The 9094-nt window shown below is 42.6% G+C and overlaps 1 pseudogene; it reads right to left on the bottom strand.

Annotated features, from left to right (window-relative positions):
* Positions 1–282: 282 nt before the first annotated feature.
* LOC124790417 lies at positions 283–399 on the bottom strand (annotated as a pseudogene).
* Positions 400–9094: the final 8695 nt, after the last annotated feature.

The raw sequence follows: 9094 nt of genomic DNA, 5'->3' as shown, positions 1-9094 counted from the left end.
AGAAGTATCTAAGGTAAAGGGTTATTCAGTAGAGAGTAAGTAACTTATGCAACAAATGTATTGATGGAAAGAAGGGTATAACACTCCGTCTTCAGGCCACATGTGGCCCATCGGGACCATACGACCGCCGTGTCATCCTCAGTTGAGGATGCGGATAGGTGGGGCGTGGGGTCAGCACACCGCTCACCCGGTCGTTAGGATGGTTTTCTTTGACCGGAGCCGCTACTATTCGGTCGAGTAGCTCCTCAATTGGCATCACGAGGCTGAGTGCACCCCGAAAAATGGCAACAGCGCATGGCGGCTAAATGGTCACCCGTACAACTGCCGGCCACGCCCGACAGCGCTTAACTTCGGTGATCTCACGGGAACCGGTGTATCCACTGCGGCAAGGCCGTTGCCTGTAAAGAAGGGTATAAGGCGATGAGTAATTGCACCAGTAATTAATTAAGACGAAAATCTATTGTGGTAGGTGTATGGAAAAGAGCAGCGTGCGTGAACGACTGTAACACGAAGGTAGATAATGTAACAATGTGATTAACAGATGATGTCACGTTCAACTACTGATGAAAAAAGCTGCAGATGTCGTAAGGGGTATGGTAGGTCATAAAGGTAAGTATTCGTAAACAATAAAACACCAATAGAATGGCCACTTGCGAGTTTTCAGTGGTGTCAAGAGAGAGCTCATTGGAAGGCAGTTTGGAGGTTTGTTGCGATTTCCGAGGAAAGCTGGATCTGACCTGCCTCGGTGCCAGTGATAGCCGGGTGTTGGTTACAAGGACACCAGTTGAGGACCTGCAATTAGCCTATCTCCATGCTAGAACATTATTCAAACGAATGCGCACAGCATGTAGTAATCTAAGGGGCAAAAACGAGTCCAAGAATGTGTGATTGAAACTGTTTGAAAACTGTCACATGTTGAGTACTAAACGAAGAATGCTTAAAGAAAAATCTCTCAGGTCAAATATAGAATATCTGCATTATTGTAGTGATTGCAGTAAAAGGTTCAACAAGACGTACATTTTAAATGTAAGAATGCTGATACGGGTGTAACAAAAACAGTGTTTATAGCTCTGAAGGCTACCAGCTATCGCAATTATTTGACAAGTTTAAAGAAACATGACTTGTAGCTAATTAATGTTTTCTGTTGCATGGAATAGTGCTAATTGATTCCTTGGGTGGGGACTGGACAGAAAGGTGGAGGGAATATGTCTGGGCTGCCCCAGTATAAACGATGGAATGTTCAACAATCCGAGTATCAACTAGTCCTCGGTGGGAACCAAACTCCTAATGACTACCGTCGAAACAAGTAATGCATTTTTCTGGAGTGGCTTCTTGTAGACGGGGAAGTGCCAAAACGTGGAAGTCTAGGTACCTTTCGCGTTTGATGTTAAAGTAAATGAGACGGTTTTTGTAACACGGACGACGAAGTTTCGAGAAATAAAAAGCGTTGATATAAATGAATACTATTTAAATGGCATGGTGTTGAAATTAATGGGACAAGTACATACAAAAGGCAAAAAAATGGTTCAAATGGCTCTGAGCACTATGGGACTTAACTTCTGAGGTCATCAGTCCCCTAGAACTTAGAACTACTTAAACCTAACTAACCTAAGGACATCACACACACCCATGCCCGAGGCAGGATTCGAACCTGCGACCGTAGCGGTCTCGCGGTTCCAGACTGCAGCGGCTAGAACCGCACTGCCACTTCGGCCGGCTTAGTTATTTCATTCAGAATGTTAATCGCATCACGAGCGTGTAACATTGTAGTCGGTTGGCGATGGCCGAAGTCAACGGTTGTGTATAATATTGCGGGAAACCGTGGTTGAGAAATATTTCATTGTTAGAATTGAGCGATGATGGCCAAAGTAAGCGGTCATATATGTGATGGCTGAAGGTAATTGAAACTATGGGTGTGAGGGTTTAGTTTAAGCATTATCAAGGGCAATCGCATTAAGAGGTATTACATTATTATCAGCACTGTTAAGAATCGGTGAATTCGTGTGGCAGAAGTCACAACAATGACAGATTGTGAAGTCTCTCTTGTAGTCGTGTGACAGCGGTGCAGTTGTAAGATTTAGAACCTGTAATAAAACAGGACATTCCCTAAACAATACTGAAGTGCTGTTTACTCCAAAGTATCTCCTCATGTTCCTACAATCTTGACCTAGAAGCGCCACTTCATAATCGAAATGTAGGCCAAGCACTTCCTTCTGCTGCGAAGAGGCCGTCGACATCTACTATCTTTAGATGATGTCAGATGAGAATAGAATTGTTGCTAGGTGTGTCCAGTGTCGTACACCTACAGCTGAAGCCCACGTATGTATGGTCAGTTCGTTCAGACCAGCTAACGGGATAGCATCTTACGAAGATGTTGGTAAGGGACTGGAGATCATATTCTTCACTTAATTCTAGTTAGCGAGCGAGGTGGCACACTGTTTAGCGCACTGGACTCGCATTCGAGAGGACGCTGGTTCAAACCCACATCTAGCGATCCTGATTTAGGTTTCCCGTGATTTCACTAAATCGCTTCAGGCAAATGCTGGGATGGTTCCTTTGAAAGGGCACGACCGGTTTCCTTCCCCATACTTCCCTCATCCGATGGGATCGATGACCTCGCTGGTTGTTACCGTCCCCCAAATCAATTAATCATCCTATGCTAGTTTTTGCTGTTTGTAAGTGCACTTTCATGGAATAGTTTGCGTCTATCATAAAGTCTGCCAATATAGGTTTTGCATTATTTTTGTGAGTTATCTTGTGAGTCGAACAAACATGTGACCATCAATGTTACCTTTAGGTTTGTTTATAAATAACTCATCTGTTACCAGTCACGATTTTCTTTCTTTATTTTTCGCACGACGCGTTTCGGAAGATGTTTCCCATTTTCAAGTGCGTTTTTTTGTGTTTGTTATGTCATTAGTATGTGATGTTGTCGATGTGTGAGATTCCGCTTTTGTTGACTTTACTGCAGTATATAAGAAACACGCGATTTTTAGTTGGTCGTCGATCTTTTTGTGAAGTTAGTGGCGAAATTTAGAAGAATTTATACTTACAGTTTCCTTATGGTCCATTTGTGCAGAGTGTCACACACACTAAACATCACACCCAACTTGTTGTATACTTTTAAACATCGAAAACATTTTACATAAACAAAACAGTGACACAGATGCTCTTACAAGTAGTCAACAGAGATCACACTGTAGGTCTTCCTCTGAGTATGATATGCTTTTGTACAGAGGTTATTTACCTTAGAAATTTGGATCATAATTTACTTATGTCTATTTTACAATTGTGCTTATTTCTAGGTGTTACTATTTTTATTGAAGTGTACTATTGAAACATCTGAAGAAATTCACTGATTCACTTTCAAGTTTTTCGTTTAATATTTTATCTTCATATTTTCTGTAATGTGAATATATCTCCAGTTCCTCTAGCAAATCCATTTTGTGTCCTTTATTTATTCGGTGGAGTGCTTTGACATTTTTCTCTCTTTTTCCAGATGGGGGTCCTGTATTATGTACATGTGTTGCTATGGCTGGTGTAGTGTGACTGTTGTGTGTGTAGGCTTTTATGTGCTCTGTGTACCTGGTCTTGAAATTTTGGCCTGTTTGTCCTAGGTAGAACATGGAGCATTCCTGGCATGTGACCTTGTATATTCCAGAGTCTGAGTATGGATCATACTTACACTTTATATTGTGTATTAGTTTTTGTTGTAGTTTATTAGATGTAGAAAACCCTATTTTTACTTTGTGTTTTTTGAAAATATTTGCAATCTTCTGTGATACATTGCCAATGCATGGAATACTAGATATACATTTGTCTTTCTCTTTTTATTCTGTGATGCAGTTTGTACCTGGCTCTTTCTTCACTTTTTCTACGATTGTGTCAACCATGGAAGCATTCTACCCATTGGAAACTGCAATCTTTTTCACTGTATTTCTTATTGCATGTTTTCTTGGTTCAATGGTATTTTAGTCGCCCTATGTAACATTGACCTGTATGCTGCCTGTTTATGGGTATCTGGGTGACATGAGGTTGCAGGTTCAAATGGTTCAAATGGTTCTGAGCACTATGGGACTTAACATCTATGGTCATCAGTCCCCTGAGGTTGCAGGGATTGTGGTGTCAGTCACTGTGTTTTTCCTATTAATTTTGAATGTGCATGTGTTGTTGTGTCTTGTAATATTTAGGTCCACAAAGTTGATGCTTTTATTTTGCTCATGTTCCACTGTATAGATTGTCTGTGATGTCTTTAGTATCCACTTTCACTAACAGCAATGTGTCATCTACATATCGCCTATAAAATTCAATTTTCTTTAGGCAAGGTTCTTGGCTGTTAAATAAAACACACTGACAGAACAACCCGTCCATGTGTTATTTTCCACGATGTCAGGGGCCAACCACAACAAAAAAATGGCTCTGAGCACTATGGGACTTAACTGCTGTGGTCATCTGTCCCCCAGAACTAAGAACTACTTAAACCTAACTAACCTAAGAACATCACACACATCCATGCCCGAGGCAGGATTCGAACCTGCGACCGTAGCGGTGGCGCGGTTCCAGACTGAAGCGCCTAGAACCGCTCGGCCACTCCGGCCGGCCAACCACAACAGTTGTGGGCCATCTTTACTCTGGAAAGAATACAATGGCCTTATGACACAATTTCCAAGCGAATAAGTGCATGCACCCGGCTCAGAAGGTGTGCGACTTCACACTTATAAAAAGCCTAATAATGCCAAGTTGTTTGTAAATTTAATTCGAGTTCGCCATCGCAGTAATAACCTCACTTAACCTCTCAGCCCGTGAGGTTTCATTTAATTTCCTCCTTCCCTTCGATGCGCTTGAATTTTTTTCACGCATCGTAGTTGGACTCCCTCTGTTAGGGATCCAAAATAAAACTTCCTTGGAAATATTAATTTATCAGCACAGAAATCACGGCTGCGACCCTAGAATACACATTGGGTGAGTCTGGTAACAAATATTCCGCCTCTTAAGGCGAGGCTCAACTTCAAAGAATACTAACTGATAAAAGCTAAGAATTAACAGCTGTCACAGTTCTACGCAGCAATTATTAATCCCGATAGTTGAGTGGCAGCTGGCACAGTAGATCAGCGTGTTTGGTCGGTTAGTAGCCCTCTGTAAAAAAAAAAAAAAAAGAAAAAAAACTGAGTGAAGAAATCAAAGATGAACGGGTGTCATGGGACGTCCGCCACTAGCAAATGCAACGAACAATACTGAACAAAATGAGATAAGGAAGAAAAGAGGGGATCAGTGCGACGGAATGCCATGCAAGGGCCATCGTTCGATTCCCGGCTGGGTCTGAGTTTTTTTCCGCTCAGGGACTGGGTGTTTGTGACATCATCATCATCATCATTTCATCCCTATCGACGCAAAGGTCACCGAAGTGACGTCACCAAAAACGACATGAACCAGGCGACAGCTCTACCCGACGGGGGGCCCTCGGCACACGACATTTCATTTTCATTCGTACAAAGAAATTGCGCAGTCTCAAATGAATAGGAAATAGAATAATCTCACCTTCACCTCATTTAGTTCGAAAAGAAAAGAACGATGAACTAATGAGAACAATTTGGTCCCAATATGTTTTAAAATATGCGAAAATGTCATGCTTCAGGGCATCATATCTCGGGGCCTGTTGATCAGTGGCATACGGGGTTAAGTGTTTTGCGTAGCTCTTGGTGTAGCGACCATTTGTATAGCTATCGGAAGAACGGACATACTGTAGCTATTCTATAGCACAGGGTCAAAACTGAAACATTGCACACTTTTTCTAAGAGAGATAAATTGAGCAAACCGGTTGGTTATTTTGCCTTAGGTGTAGTATTAGTTGGGCTTTAGGGAGTGTGTAAAAGCAACATTCGTTCCTAGGCGGTTCCTGAGAAAACCGAAAGAAACGTTTTTTAGCCGCTCTTTGCTGTCTGTGCCACAATTATCTAAATAGCTAATCTAGAAAATGGCTTAAGTTTTAGCTATATGTTTTTTTGACATTTATCTAGGAAAGTTGTCTCGTTTTCGAAAATCTTTATCCGTTATCAGGATTCACCTCAAAAACGAAGATTTTTGGATACCAAAGGTAACAGTTCCGGGGATGGCCACTCCTGTAATTTCTGTTCATGGCAAATAGTCGAAAATTGTACCATATGTTCCTAAGATGAAAATCTAGGGGACCTCGAAACTTTTTTGATATTGTTATTCGTTACCGAGATTCAGAGTTTCAACGTTAGCGTACTGGTGCACGTAAAACAAGCACGTAATATCCGATCTGAGGCGTAAATGCTGTTTCACTTGACGTAGTGAACACATGGCAAGGGTTCGGGGGGTAACGAATTTGAAGCTCATTTTTAATTACGGTTGATGTCTGTGAAAAAGTTTATAGATATGCCCTCGAACGCAATAAGGAATTTAGATGAGCAGATCGTTGCATGAAAGTTTCGTCACAGGCTAATGTTTTGTCGTCGTACATTTACCAGGTATTGAAATATGCCCAAAGTTATACTACGGTGAGAAAAAGTAGGGTAAAAAGGATCGTTACATGTCTGAAAATAACTTAAAATGATTGCCAAAAATTATGTAATCCTGGAAAGACAGCTGTTTCATTAAAATACTTCTAATAACATTTTTACTCTTTAAAGATACAAATCAAAAGCTGGGCGTTTTCGACGATTTATTATCTGTGAGCAAAATGTCCACAACAAACGTGAAGCAAATGATTCTGCGTTAACCTTATACACTGAAGAGCCAAAGAAACTGGTACACGTGCCTAACATCGCGTAGGGCCCCTTCGAGCAAGCAGAAGTTCCGCAACTCGAGGCGGCATGGACTCGTCTGAAGTAGTACTGCAGGGAATTGACACCATGAATCCTGCAGGGCTGTCCATAAATCCGTAAGACTAAGAGGCGGTGGAGATTTCTTCTGAACAGCACGTTGGAAGGCATCCCAGATATGCTCAATAATGTTAATGTATGGGGAGTTTGGCGGCCAGCGAAAGTATTTAAACTCAGAAGAGCGCTCTGGAGGCACTCTGTAGCAATGCTGGACGTGTGTGGTGTCTCATTGTCCTGCTGTAATTGCCCACGTCCGTCGGAATGCACAAAGGACACGAATGGATGCAGATGATCCGTTAGGATGCTTACGTACGTGTCACCTGTCAGAGTCGTATCTAGACGCATCAGTTCCCCCATTTCACTCCAACACCACACGCCCCACACCATTACAGAACCTGCATCAACTTGAACAGTCCACTGCTGAGATGCAGGGCCCATGGATAGCCGTACACGTCCATCCGCTCGATACATCTTGAAACGAGACTCGTCCAACCAGGCAACATGTTTCCCGTCATCAACAGTCCATGTCGGTGTTGACGGGCCCAAGCAAGGCGTAAAGCTTGTGTCGAGCAATCATCAAGGATACACGAATGGGTCTTCGGCCCCAAAAGCCGATACTTGTTGATGGCCCAGCATTGAAATCTGCAGGAATTTGCGCAAGGGTTGCACTTACGTGACGTCGAACGATTATCTTCATTCGTCGTTGGTCCCGTTCTTGCAGGATGTTTTTCAGGCCTCAGCAATGTCGGAGATTTTATGTCTTACCTGATATTCACGGTACACTCCTGAAATGGTCGTACGGGAAAATCCCCACTTCATCGCTACCTCGGAGTTGCTGTGTCCCATCGCTCGTGCGCCGACTTTAACACCACGGTCAAACTCACCTGCCTGTTTGCATACGTCAGTATTTGAATATGCATGCCTATACGATTTTCTTTGTCGCTTCGGTGTATTAAGCGTACTTATTTGTTGTTTATATGTGTCCACGGATATGAAAAGTATGTAAATGAACTGGCAAAACTTTACTGAAATTTATAAAACCGGCTTATATAAGCAAGACACACTGATTTAGGAGGGAGAAGAAGGGGACCATAAGAAAAAGATTCCTATCAGAGGCTAACATCTTGCTCTTTAAAAGACTGACAGAAAAGAGGGGAACCAGCTGCCTTAATCCCCATTCCGGCTTCCTCACCAAAAAGTTTCGTATGTGAAAATATTCGCGCTTTTTTGTGCTGACAGAGTGAGACACCTGGATTTCTGGTATAGTGTAGACAGTGGCAATGGGAGAGAAAGGCAAAATGAGACAGTGTAAGTGAGAGAAGAGACAATGGCAGTGCCTCATACTATAAATCAATGAAAGAAAAAGGAGACGGTGGGAGAGACACACAGTATATAGACAGTGGCCTTGAGAAGGAGATGCTGAGAATGAAGGTTTAACTACAAAGAGAGACTGGGTTAAAGGATTTATATGTTATGTGTTGAAAGAGAGTGAATATGCCAATATTTTTGGTGAGGAAGGAGGAATGAGGATAAGAGAACATATTTCCCACTTTTCCTTCAAAGTTTTTGAAAGAGGAAAATATTCACCTTTTTTGTGCTCTAACATTAACATTTTTTCTCTATAACATACACTGAAGAGCCAGACAAACTGGTATAGCAATTGTGTACGTGCGGGATGTCGCCTTGTCCTGCTGGATTTCCCCAAGTCCATGGTAATACACAATGGACATGAATGGATGCAGGTGAACAGACAGGATGCTTACGTATGCGTCACCTGTCAGAGTCGTATCTAGACCTATCAGGGGTCCCATATCACTCGAACTGCACACGCCCCACACTATTACAGAGTCTTCACCATCTTGAACAGTTCCTGCTGACATGGAGGGTCCACGGACTCATGAGGGTCTTCCATACCCGTACACACCCATCAGACCGATACGATTTGCAATAAGACTCGTCCGACCAGGCAACACGTATCCAGTCATCAACATTGCAATGTCGGTGCTGACGGGCCCAGGCGAGGCATAAAGCTTTGTGTCGTGCAGTACTTCAAGGATGCAAGAATGGGCTTCGGCTCCGAAAACCCATATCGATGATGTTTCGTTGAATAGTTTTCACGCTGACACTTGTTGATGGTCCAGGAATGAGATCAGCAGCAATTTGCGAAAGGGTTGCACATCTGTCAGGTTGAACGCTTCTCTTCAGTTGTCGTTGGTCCCGTTCTTGCAGAATCTTTTTCCGGCCGCAGC

The sequence above is a fragment of the Schistocerca piceifrons genome, chromosome 3 (assembly GCF_021461385.2).
Source record: "Schistocerca piceifrons isolate TAMUIC-IGC-003096 chromosome 3, iqSchPice1.1, whole genome shotgun sequence".
In the NCBI taxonomy this organism is placed as follows: domain Eukaryota; kingdom Metazoa; phylum Arthropoda; class Insecta; order Orthoptera; family Acrididae; genus Schistocerca; species Schistocerca piceifrons.
This window is presented reverse-complemented; position numbering and strand designations above follow the sequence as displayed.